The 12217-nt window shown below is 33.0% G+C and overlaps 1 pseudogene; it reads left to right on the forward strand.

Moving 5' to 3' along the window:
* Window positions 1-9378: 9378 nt before the first annotated feature.
* LOC149545708 (secreted RxLR effector protein 161 pseudogene) lies at window positions 9379-10101 on the forward strand (annotated as a pseudogene).
* Window positions 10102-12217: the final 2116 nt, after the last annotated feature.

Consider the following 12217-nt stretch of genomic DNA (forward strand, 5'->3'; position numbering starts at 1 on the left):
CATCGAATAGATCATCTTAGTGGTATACTTAGAAATGGTCTTGAATTTCCTATATAGGGTCTCCTAGTTATCAACAAGCTCTAAAGGGACTTCTGTAGCCTATTCATCCTATCATTAATTTCATCTCTTTCATGGGAGGGGGGAGGGGGGCGGTGTGGGTACTCTACCTTCCCCCTAACCCTCTTTGTGTTCCTTATAGGGTAAGTAATATCACCACGCAAGCTCTTTTCTAGGGAAGGCATCCCTTCCAAGGTATTAGAAACATGAGAAGGGCTAGGGTTATTCTTATTCTTAGAGGCATAGCCTATGTGTTTCATTTTTATTTTCCTCTTCCTTGTAGGTTTAGCCTCCATCCTCGTGGATTTAGACCTCACATGATTTTGGAGTGGGGTTTTAAATTTTAAATTTTAATCATTTTCGTTGATCTCCTCGCAATTTTACTTCTCTTACTAGTATGAGTGTTTGTGTTAATAGAAATAATATCCTTCTTGGTGCTAGGAGAATTTTTGACCAATCTTTTCAAGAATGGTGTAGGGCCCGATCACTAGAAACTTGAGCGGTAGAAATGGCTAGGGGGTTGACAATAAAGGATGGGTTGAGGGCTTGGCAGAATTTGTAAAACTTGAACGTAAAGGTTCAATGAAGAATGTAAAAAGGGTTATCTTCTTCCCTCTTCTTCTGGACATTAAAAATATTATTTTCCATAGAATATAGGATGAGATTCAGGACGGAAATTAAATCATGGTTTAAAATGGGAAAGTTGTAATAGTGAAGCACCTAGAAATAGTCTTCAAGTGCATTGTAATGCATGATAGTGTAGAAGAAAACATATTAGGGCTTACAAAGATCTTCTCTTAAAAAGCCACCATGACTATGCACTAGTTCTTCCTTCGAATAGAAGAATTTTTGCATGCTCACCTCACCTGAGACCCTAGATTGTTTACACTAGCTCTTTCCTTTGAGAGATAGGCCTCCCACATTTGATATTAGTTCCTCAATCACTACAAAATTTAGGGTCAAATTACAATTAGATTTTGTGATGGTAGTATAATTTGTGGTGTTTTTCATGTTTTTCTTTGCAATTCTCCCTTACAGCATCGCACTTGCGACACCCCCACGAGCATAAGCAAAAAAAAAAAGAAAAAATGATATAAATCATTTTCCATTTGTTTTGATTATGGAGAGTTGCACGTGAAAGAGGTGGAGAGCTCCAAACAAGGTTGTAGAGTTGTGAAAATTGTTGTGCCCTTGTGATCTGTTAATTAGGTGTTGCGTCCTAGCAATCTTTGTATTTCATTGCCATGCCCTTGCTTTTTGATTTCATTGTCATTTCATGCCCTTTCTCTACAATTTCATTGTTGTGTCATGCCCTGTCTCTGTGATTTCACTATCATGTCATGCCCTTGTGATCTATGTGCCCTTGCTCTACGATTTTCTTCAAGGGACAAGAAGAGGTACATATGTAAAATGTTTTTTTTCTTTTCTTTTACTTGTAAACATGTATGTCTTTATATTTCCTTCTAAAAATGTATCATTTATATAGTTAAAGAAATCTCTTTTAAGGTGCTTATTACATATTATCTCACAATAGAAAAAATGAGCCAACTACATACATATTCCACAATCCAAAAAATAAAACAATAAAAATTAATCAACCCATGCTAAGTGAATTACCTCAAGATCCTAAATAAAAATATTTTAGACTAGAAAAAATGGGTAGAGTTTACATGAAATTTTGCAAAAATATATCATAGTGCAAATGTTTTCAGAAAGAAAGAAGCCATAACATAATCAAATTGGTCTAGTTCTTGATTAGTTGGGTTGATTAAAAATTCATGTAGAACTGTCATCAAATTAGGTACATATTTCAAAATCCGAATAATAAAACAATAAAACTCACTCAACCCTGCTATCTAGAATACTTCAAGATCTTGCATGAAAATAATGCAAACTATGAAAAGTGGGTAGAGTTCATAGGAAATTTTACAAAAAAATATCATAGAAGATATTTTTAGAAAGAAACAAGCCATAACATAGTTAAATTGGTTTAGTTTCTTCCTAGCTAGGTTGATTACAAATTCCCCTTTCACTAGGACTATGAAATGCTACTCTTCTTCGGTGAGATGTGACACTAATGAATATTTTTAGAAACTTTGGCCAATGTTGAAACTTTGAATCCTCAAATATTTGTAGAGATTGTGGTGAATTTTTGACACTAATAAATGTTTTTAAAAACTCTAGACATTGTTCAAATGAGGGTGGAGAGATGTAAACATTGTCATGCCCTGGTGATTAGTGAATTTGGTTGGTGCACCATCATGACATCTGCATTTCATTGCCATGCCCATGCTCTATGATTTCAATGTCACATCATGCTCTTGCTCTATGATTTCATTGTTGTTTCGTGCCCTTGTGATGTATGTGCCCTAGCTCTGCATTTTTCTTCAAGGGCCAAGAAGATGTACATGTGTAAATATTTTTTCTTTTCCTTGTAAACATGTATGTCTTTATATTCCCCTCTAGAAATTTATGTATTTATATAGTCAAAGAGATCTCTTTTAATGGGCTTATTATAGATTATCTCACAATAGAAAAAAATGATAATCTCCATACATATTCCAGAATCCAAATAATAAAAAAATAAAACTCACTCAACCCATGCTAAGTAACCTACCCCAAGATCCTTAAAATTATAATGCAAACCACAAAAAATTGGAAGATTTTACAAGAAATTTTACAAAAACATATCATAGTAGATATTCGTAGAAAGAAACAAGCCATAACCTAGTTAAATTAGTCTAGCTACTAATTAGCTTGGTTGATTACAAATTCCCCTTTCGCCAAGACTATGAAATGATGCTCTTCTCCAATGAGTTGTAGCACTAATGAATGTTAAATTAGAAACTCTAGACAACGTTGAAACTTTAAATTCTAGAATATTTATAGCGATTATGGTGAAGTTGTAACACTAATGAATGTTTTTAGAAACTTTGGCCAATTTTGAAACAAGGGTGGAGAGTTTTGAACATTGTCATGCCCTTGTGATTAGTGCATCTAGTCATTGTGCCCTTGTGATCTCTGCATTTCATTTTTGTGCCATTGCTTTGTGATTTCATTGTCATGTCATGCCCTTTCTCTACAATTTCATTGTTGTGTCATGCCCTTGTGATCTACGTGCCCTAGCTTTGCGATTTTCTTCAAGGGGCGAGAAAAGGTATGCATGTAAATATTTTTCATGTATTTTTCTTTTACTTGTAAACAAGTATGTCTTTATATTTCCTTCTATACATGTATCTATTTATATATTCAGAGAGATCTCCTTTAAGGTTCTTATTACATACTATCTCACAGCAAAAAAATGATCTAGTTGCATACATATTCCAGAATCCAAATAATAAAACAATAAAACTCACTCAACTTGTTCTAAGTGACTTACCTCAAAATCTTGCACCTATGGAACCTAGGGTAATTACATCCTACCTTGATCTTAACAACATGAAAATAGGATCTTTAAAGAGTATTTATTAAGTTTTACCTAGTTCCACCTAGGTGAAAGAGTCGAAAAGGGAAGAAGAAATGAAAGACAGAAGGAGATTTACAATCTCGCATTAAATAGGTGCTAAGACTTTATTAAATTGGATTCCTTCCAATTTAAGATGGTGTAGTATCATACCATAGTTCTATAAGGGGTCATATGATAGTTTTGATCTTTATAAAGTGTCATCTAAGAGTTATGTACTGTTCACATTAGACATACCAAATAGTTATACAAGATAGGATGAAGTCTTGTATCAAAACAAAGTATCATTCCCATATAATAGAAATCATCTTGTGATGCTAGTTCATCTTGTAATTAAGTGTACTTAGACAATGTGTCAAATTGCATTTTTGAGACTTTGTTTCATTTGACATAGTTTACATGTGTTTGTGATGTAAGACACATTTCCAAACTTATTTATTAGGGAACCTAAGTTGGTTAGTTTATGACTTGTTTCATATTGAGAAAAGTAATTTTTATAAGTTTATTTTATCTATACTAGAACCCCCTATGCAAAATAAAAGTTATATATTTTAGCTGCAAGTATATTTGTCATCAATACAACATTGAACACTTCTAATTGTTATCTAATCAATTTTTTCAATCTAAAATATATTTTTTTCTAAAAAAGAATGGGTGGACTATTTCTAAGAAAAGAAAGAGTAAAGTACCATGCACAAAGTTTATATTTTTTTCATGTTGAAGCTCCATCACAATGTCATATTTTTCTATTTCAATATCATTCTTTTTCTAGTCAAGTTCATGAACACTCAAATATGCACATACTTGTAAATTTAGGGGAAATATAGTAGGGGAAAGGATTACTTTCATACTAAAACTATAGTTTTACTACCATTGGTCTAGTAACCATATTATTACAAATTCTTCAATAAATAATTATTTTAAATATAATTCTATTAGAAGTACATATTGTGTGAAGCACATAGGTTTTTATCCATGAACATGTAGGACCTTTCCTCTTCTTTCTTTTCCTAGAATTACCATTTTACTCATCATCATGAAACGTTCTCCTCCATCTCAAGATACCTCTTTCTTTGTTATTAATTCTTAATTTGATGAACCTTCTTAATTCTTATCTTGAGCTTTATAATTGGAGAATTCAATTTATTTGTGGCCTTCTCAACACTAAAACAAGTGAATAGTCCTCTTTGAATTTCCCATCCTTTCCAACTTCCATATCCTCTACCTCACTAAAATTGTCTTCCTCTGTAAAAGTTCAATAAAGTATAATTGGTTTCCTATTGTTTCTCTATTCTTTGGGATGGTTCCTACCAATTATAACATTGACCACCATCTAATGGGGATGATGTACCCCTTATTTCTCATCTATTTCTTTGAATATAATGCTAACCTTTCTTTTTTTGTTCCTCTAAGGTAATTTTGAATGCCTCTTTCATACTAGTGATGAAGTGCACACTTAACTTATTTTTTGTAGAAATGTTCAATGTGTAGACATACCTTACATCTATCTATTCATCAATTTCATTGGGATCCATTTGGATGGATGATTTGTGAGCTCACTTTTATAGTCTTCTACATAATACAAATTTTGTTTTTAATTCTAAAGATTTTTAAAATGGATTGTGCATAGCCTACAGTTAGAAAATTATCTTCATTTTTTCAAAATATGTGTATATGTTCTTATCTTTTTCTTTATATTTTAGGCTCATCCCTTTTGTAAATAATCTTATTAGATCATTACATGCCCCTTTATAATTATGCATAAAAAATTTACTTTATTTATTTCTATCACATGATTCCATCAAAATAATTTTATTATGTTCTTTAGCTAGTCTATCAAATCTTATGGCTTATGACTAACTTCATATTTTATACTTCAATTTTGATCCCATTATTTCTCCCTTCTAATATCCTAACCATTTTCTTGCTGAGTATTAAGTAATTTTTGTATTCTTCCACTTCCATTTTTGCATTGTAGCCTCCCCTAGTTTTTTTCTCTAGTTCACCATTTGAATCATCTCCACTTTTCCTTGTCATCATTTCTACTATTTCTTTTACTTGTCTTTAAATTTTTTTCATGTATTTATGCATTTCTACAAGACTTCTTCTTCTACTTGCAATATTCATACTCTAATACTAGGTCATGCAACTAGGTTTTTTAAGAAATAAAAAGAAAATATAAGAGAAATAAAAATACAATATATTTAAGAGTCCTAATTCTTCTTTGTTATTCTCCAAACTATCCTCTATGTACAAAAAAACAAATTTAAAAAAATCATTTAAATACAATCTAAAATTCCTTCTTTTTTGTATATTTTCACCATAAATATATTTTGCATTTTTAGTCATTTTTAAAAATTATGTTGTAAAATTAATAAAACTCTCCAATTATTTAGAGTTGACTTGGATGAGAATCACCCCTCAGCTCTCTTAGAAAATACATGCACCTAAAGAAAGTTATTGAAAAACACTAATTATAAAAGCTTAAAAAAAATACTACAAGCCAATCTTGGGGCCCCACATGAGGAAATTTATCCTTAGGAAAGTACTAAAACCTTATCCAAATGACTAGAGTGGTTGACATTTTTATAAACTTTGGAAGACACCTCTACTTGTAAAATTTCAGTCCAAATAAAAAGCCAAACCAAAATTTATCATGTTTAAAAGTCCCTTGATGAATTATGATATTTATAGTGCATCTTGTTAATTAAAATTAACAATTTAATAGTTTAAAGATATTTATATTAATAGATACATTAACAAAAATAATGGAATATAATAGTATGGGAATTCAAAATAAATATATGAAACTAAAACCGTACAAATATAATTAAAATTTTAAATACCTAAATTATTCAATTAAAAAAAAAGCTCTTGAATAATTATACAAAATTAGCTCATGATTATTGATATTAAATTATTTATAATTAAATTTATATATTATATAACAAAAATCTATTTATATTGGTGGAGTTCAATATTTTTAATTAGACTTTACTTAATCATACTTAGGATAGTACATTTTGTAGGAGTTTGCATATAAGACATGTAAGAGTTTGCATCTTAGATGTAGAAGAAATTCGAAATTCTACATTCCACTTTATGTGTGAGATCAAACTGTAGTCCATTTACCATAGTATCATTCCGTCAGTGTTGTACATGTTTGCTTGTATACTTCATTTTATAATTGAGGGTAATCTACCTTTCTTGAAATGTGATTCTACTTATTGTAGGTGTTAGCTTTTTATTTTTTTAGATCAACTAGTTATCATGTCTTTCTTGTATATGTAAGAAAATCAAAATTGTACTTATTAATGTTTGACACATTGTTCATTATTGATGTAATACGACCTTTCATAACTTCCACAATCCACGCAAAGAGTGTGAAATGCTGAATCTTTCTTATGCCACCCTGAATTACTTGTGGTTCCAGTTGTACTTGATTGTCTTTCTATGTATTTCTATGTTCTACACACTGAGCTAATACCCGACTCTTATCATCGAGTTCTCCTCATACACTACAACCTGATTCTTGTTGTTATCGTGTTTCTCTTTCTCCACTTAAAACCCGTAATCCACACATATCGTGCCAGTATGGTGTTCCCTTGTTACTCGGACCTCCACCATCTTTTCCCGTGCCATTTTATTCAAATATAGCAGGTTCCTAGAGGTTTACCAACCCGTGGCTACTTACTAATCGGGCTGTTGGTCTGGCAATTGCATGTTGGCTCTTTGCATATCGCATGGCCTCTCCATTAATGGATATCCTCACGCGAGGCATCCATTCTTTTCTTCCATCAATGGTCACCAGACTACTTCCACACCTGCTAAGTCGAGCTCCCACTTTCCATCTGAAACCCGAGCATCCTCCCTAGTGTTTAATCAAGAATATTAATGATGGATACAAAATAGTTGCTAGAGGAGTTGAGAATGATGGATTATATAAATTTCAAGCTAGTGTTGCTAAGAAGGCTTATATCACTACAAGATCATCCTTAAGTGAGTTATGGCATCAAAGGTATTGTCATTTAAATTACCAAAGTTTGGCTATGCTTTCAAAGATGAATATGGTTGATGGATTACCTTGGATAAAATTAAATACAAATGTGTGTGAAGGATGCATGGTTGGTAAACAACATAGAGACACTTTTGAGAGGTCTAGATGGAGAGCAAAGAAAAGTCTAGAACTTATCCATAGTGATTTGTGTGGTCCTATGAATCCAACATCAAAGGGAGGAGCTAGGTATTTCTTGACATTTATTGATGATTTTTCAAGAAAAATTTGGGTTTATTTCTTGAAACAAAAGGATGAAGTGTTTAACAAATTTGAAATTTTTAAAGCTCTTGTGGAAAATGAAAGTGGAAATAAGATCAAGAGAATTAGAACTGACAATGGTGGAGAATATGTAAACAATAGGTTCAAATCATTTTGTGAGCATCATGGGATCAAAAGAGAGATGACTATTAGATATACTCCTCAACAAAATGGTATTGCTGAAAGGAAGAATAGGACTTTAGTGGAAATGGCACGTTGTATTTTACAATCTAAGAATCTCCCTTTGTTTTCATGGGCTGATGCTATTAATACTGCATCTCATGTTTTGAATAGATCTCCCACAAATGTTTTGCAAAACATTACTCCTGAAGAAGCTTGGAGTGGAAGAAAACCTAATGTTAAGTATTTTAGAGTGTTTGGATGTGAAGCCTATGCCCATGTACTAGATGAGATTAGAGAAAAGAAATTTGACAAGAAAAGCATTAACTGCACCTTTGTGGGGTATGATGACCAAAGGAAAGGATATAGGTTGTATGATCCTAGTATGGAAGATGTGTTTACAAGTAGGGATGTCAAGTTTAATGAGGGGTTTGATGATATGCCAATATCCACTCCTATTCCACATGTGGCCATTGAGAATCATAAAGATCCTAATGATTTTGAAACTGGTGTAAGTTCTAAGGAACCCTTTGACATGGATGAAGAATCTAGTCCTTCCCCAAAGACCAAGAGTATTCAAGAAATTTATCAAAGGACTCATCAAATTAATTATGCTTTAATGACCACCATAATGAAAACCAATGATCCTCAAACATATGAAGAGGCCAAAGGAAAACATGAATGGGAAGAAGCTATGAAAAATGAGTATGATTCTTTGATAAGGAACAACACTTGGGAAATGGTAGAGTTACCAAAAGGTAAGAATGTGGTTAACAATAAGTGCATTTATAAGACCAAGTTCAAGTCATATGGGAGTATTGAAAAACATAAGGCAAGACTTATAGCCAAAGGGTATTCACAAAAAGAAGGGATTGATTACACAGAAACTTTTGCCCCAGTAGCAAAGATTAGTACTGTTAGAGTTATTATAGCATTAGCAGCTCATTTTAAGTGGCCTTTACACCAAATGGATGTTAAAAATGCATTTTTGAATGGTGAAATTGATGAAGAGATTTATATGACTCAGCCACAAGGATTTCAAATACAAGGGAAAGAACATTTGGTTTGCAAATTAAGGAAGTCTTTATATGGTCTCAAACAGGCTCCAAGGGCTTGGTATTCTAAAATTGATGAATATTTTCAAATTCAAGGCTTCCATAATAGTCCTCATGATCCAAATTTTTATGTGAAGGAATTTGCTAGTGGTGATATCATAATCATTGTTCTTTATGTTGATGATCTTATTATCATAGGACATAGCATGGATAAAATTAGTAAGATAAAGTTAAGCTTGCAAAATAAATTTGAGATGACAGATCTTGGTTTTCTACACTATTTTCTTGGTGTACAAGTATGGCAAAAGGATGATGGATTTTATCTTTCTCAAACTAAGTATGCCCTAGACATATTGAAGAGGTTTGGAATGACAGACTGTAAAAGTGTATCTACTCCAATTGCTTCGGGGTTGAAATTAAGCAAGGACATGGAAGGTGAAGATGTTGACCCTACCTTATATAGGCAATTGGTTGGTAGTCTTGTATATTTAACACACACTCGTCCTGATATTTATTTTGCAGTTAGTGTGGTTTCCAGATTTTTGAGCTCACCTAAAGTTCCACATTGGATAGCTGCTAAAAGAATACTAAGATATGTGAAAGGGACTTTAACAATGGGAATCTATTATTCATTTCATGGAGATATTTCCCTTATTGGCTATTCAGATTCAGATTGGGCAGGAAGCATGGATGATCGTAAGTCCACTACAGGTTATGTTGTTTATCTTGGTGCAGGTTCCATTTCTTGGTGTAGTAAAAAGAAATCTACCATAGCTCTATCCACTACAGAAGCTGAATATACTGCGACAAACGAAGCAGCAAAAGAAATCACTTGGCTACGAGCTATTCTGTCAATTCTTAAGCAACATCATGCAGGGCCTTCTCTACTTCTTTGTGACAATCAAAGTGCCATATCATTGTCTAAGAATCCCGTGTCCCATGCTCGCACCAAACATATTGAAGTTTATCATCATTATATCAGGCATCTCCTCCAACAACAGATGATTCATCTTCAATATTGCAAGAAAGAGGACCAGATTGCTGATTTATTCACCAAGGCTTTAAGTGAAGCCAAGTTTGTATCTCTTTGACATCTTTTGGGCTTAAGAGAAGTGACATAATTGTCTCATGGTTGTCATTTAGGGGGGATTCTTATGAATTCCAGCCATTGTATTTAAGAGATAATAGATTGTAAATGGGTACCTAACAAGGCTTTAGGCCGAGACCCATCATATGTAGATTATGGGGGGATATTTACATAGTAGATATTTAGTATAGCTATTGTAATTAATTTAGGGAGGATGTCAACATAAATTAATTACACTGCATAGGTCGGCACCGACCAAGATGTTTCTAGAGGCGGCCATCCTTCCAACTGCCAACTACTCTCATTAAAAACATTACCAAACTCTTCTCTAGAATGCTCTGTACATTCAACTATAAATAGATTGGATGGGGCTGGAGTTTTTCAGTGCTCAAGTTTGGATTGATATGTTGTGGCTCATTTCCTGAGTTTTTCTGCTGTGTTAATCTCTCTATTTTTGTTCACACCCAACCCCTATCATTATGAGGCCGCCACCTTTCCTTTGCCACGACATCCATTCATAGTGTTGCTACATCAACATATATCTTCATAGCTAATGGCCGATATATTATCACTAAACCTTCCTCCAATCAAATTTTCTCCATTTGGAAATAACCACACCCGATAACCAGTCCTCATGGTTATTGGGCTCATTCATTGACGCCGCCAAAACAATAAAATTACCAACTCCCGCCATTGACCACGACATCCCTTCATGCCACTACTACATTAGCGTCTTGCTACCACGAGGGGTCTTAGACGACTCATCAATGAGATTGGCTCAACTTATTAGATCATGATTCTAACATTGGATGCCCACGAAAGATCCTCAGCTCACTACGAAACCATAAACATAAAAATGTAGATTCTCATGAACTTTCAAGTTCCAAAATGAAACTTGATAAATATGGAATGAGAATCATATTAAAATTCTTGGATTTAAGGGAATATATAACAACATTCGGAGATAAAGCTCTTATTAATATTACTCATTACAAGACAGTTTACAAATAAAACTTGCTTTCGGGTCTCATAATATTCTTTCCTAAGTACATGTATGGAAGCTCTCTGGTTGAAGGCCAGTGAGCCAATTCTTTTCCCTCTCTTTTTCTTTTCCTTTTCTCACCTAGTTTTTCTTTTTTGTCTCTAACTCATAACTGCTTCCCCCATTCGGTTACATTGAGGCCCCGTTTGTTTGCTGGAATTAACCTGGAATAGGGAAACAGGAATAGAAAAATTGGAATAAATCTATTCCAATTTTGGCCCAAAATGAGAATAAATCGAATTCTAATTTTTTTTTGGAATTCGATTTATTCTCATTTTGGGCCAAAATTGAAATAGATTTATTCCAATTTTCCTATTCTCGTTTCCCTATTCCAGGTTAATTCTAGCAAACAAACGAGGCCTGAGCTTCTGTTTTTAGAAAGCAGAAGTAGCGGTTCTTGGAGTAGTTTGGAAGTGGGTAGTTATAAAACTAAAACTATCTACCTACCCATTTACACTCAAATAGATCATTACAATAGATCATTAGAAAGAAATTATTAACATTAAGGCATGGACCAACTAACCATTATAAATTATGGTTCCTTAAATTTTAAATGACTTCTTGGCGGAGACTTATCCTTATGACAAGCATCGTCATATTGTTCAAATGTTGAGGTGCCTCTGCACCAATTATTCATTGATTCAATTGACCATATGATTTCCTCTTTATTGTCCTATTCTTTGGGACTCTAGGTATTTACTATTTCCTCATGAAATTTTTTATCATTACATCAAAATAATTCTTACATAGTATCAAAGATTGATACAAATTGTTACAATATGGTATCAAAACTAGATGTAAATTCTTAAATGGTATTAGACCCAATGGAGGATTCATTTATTAGCCTCTTTTGAAAGATTGTTTATTAGATTACTTGATTCATATCCAAGGAGAAGTAGTTTTTGGGAGCACCTAAACAAATATTTGACTTCACCATTGCATCTGATTGCCATTTTGATAAATATTGACAATACTCAATTTGGTGATTGCCAAGCCATCATTTATGGGAACTTTTTTTTATTAATATGAAACTATTAACTTTAGTCAAGTTTGTTCTAGATGTCATTAACATTTTAAA

Source organism: Cupressus sempervirens, chromosome 7 (genome assembly GCF_028749045.1).
Source record: "Cupressus sempervirens isolate cs-2001-9-10 chromosome 7, ASM2874904v1, whole genome shotgun sequence".
Classification (NCBI taxonomy): domain Eukaryota; kingdom Viridiplantae; phylum Streptophyta; class Pinopsida; order Cupressales; family Cupressaceae; genus Cupressus; species Cupressus sempervirens.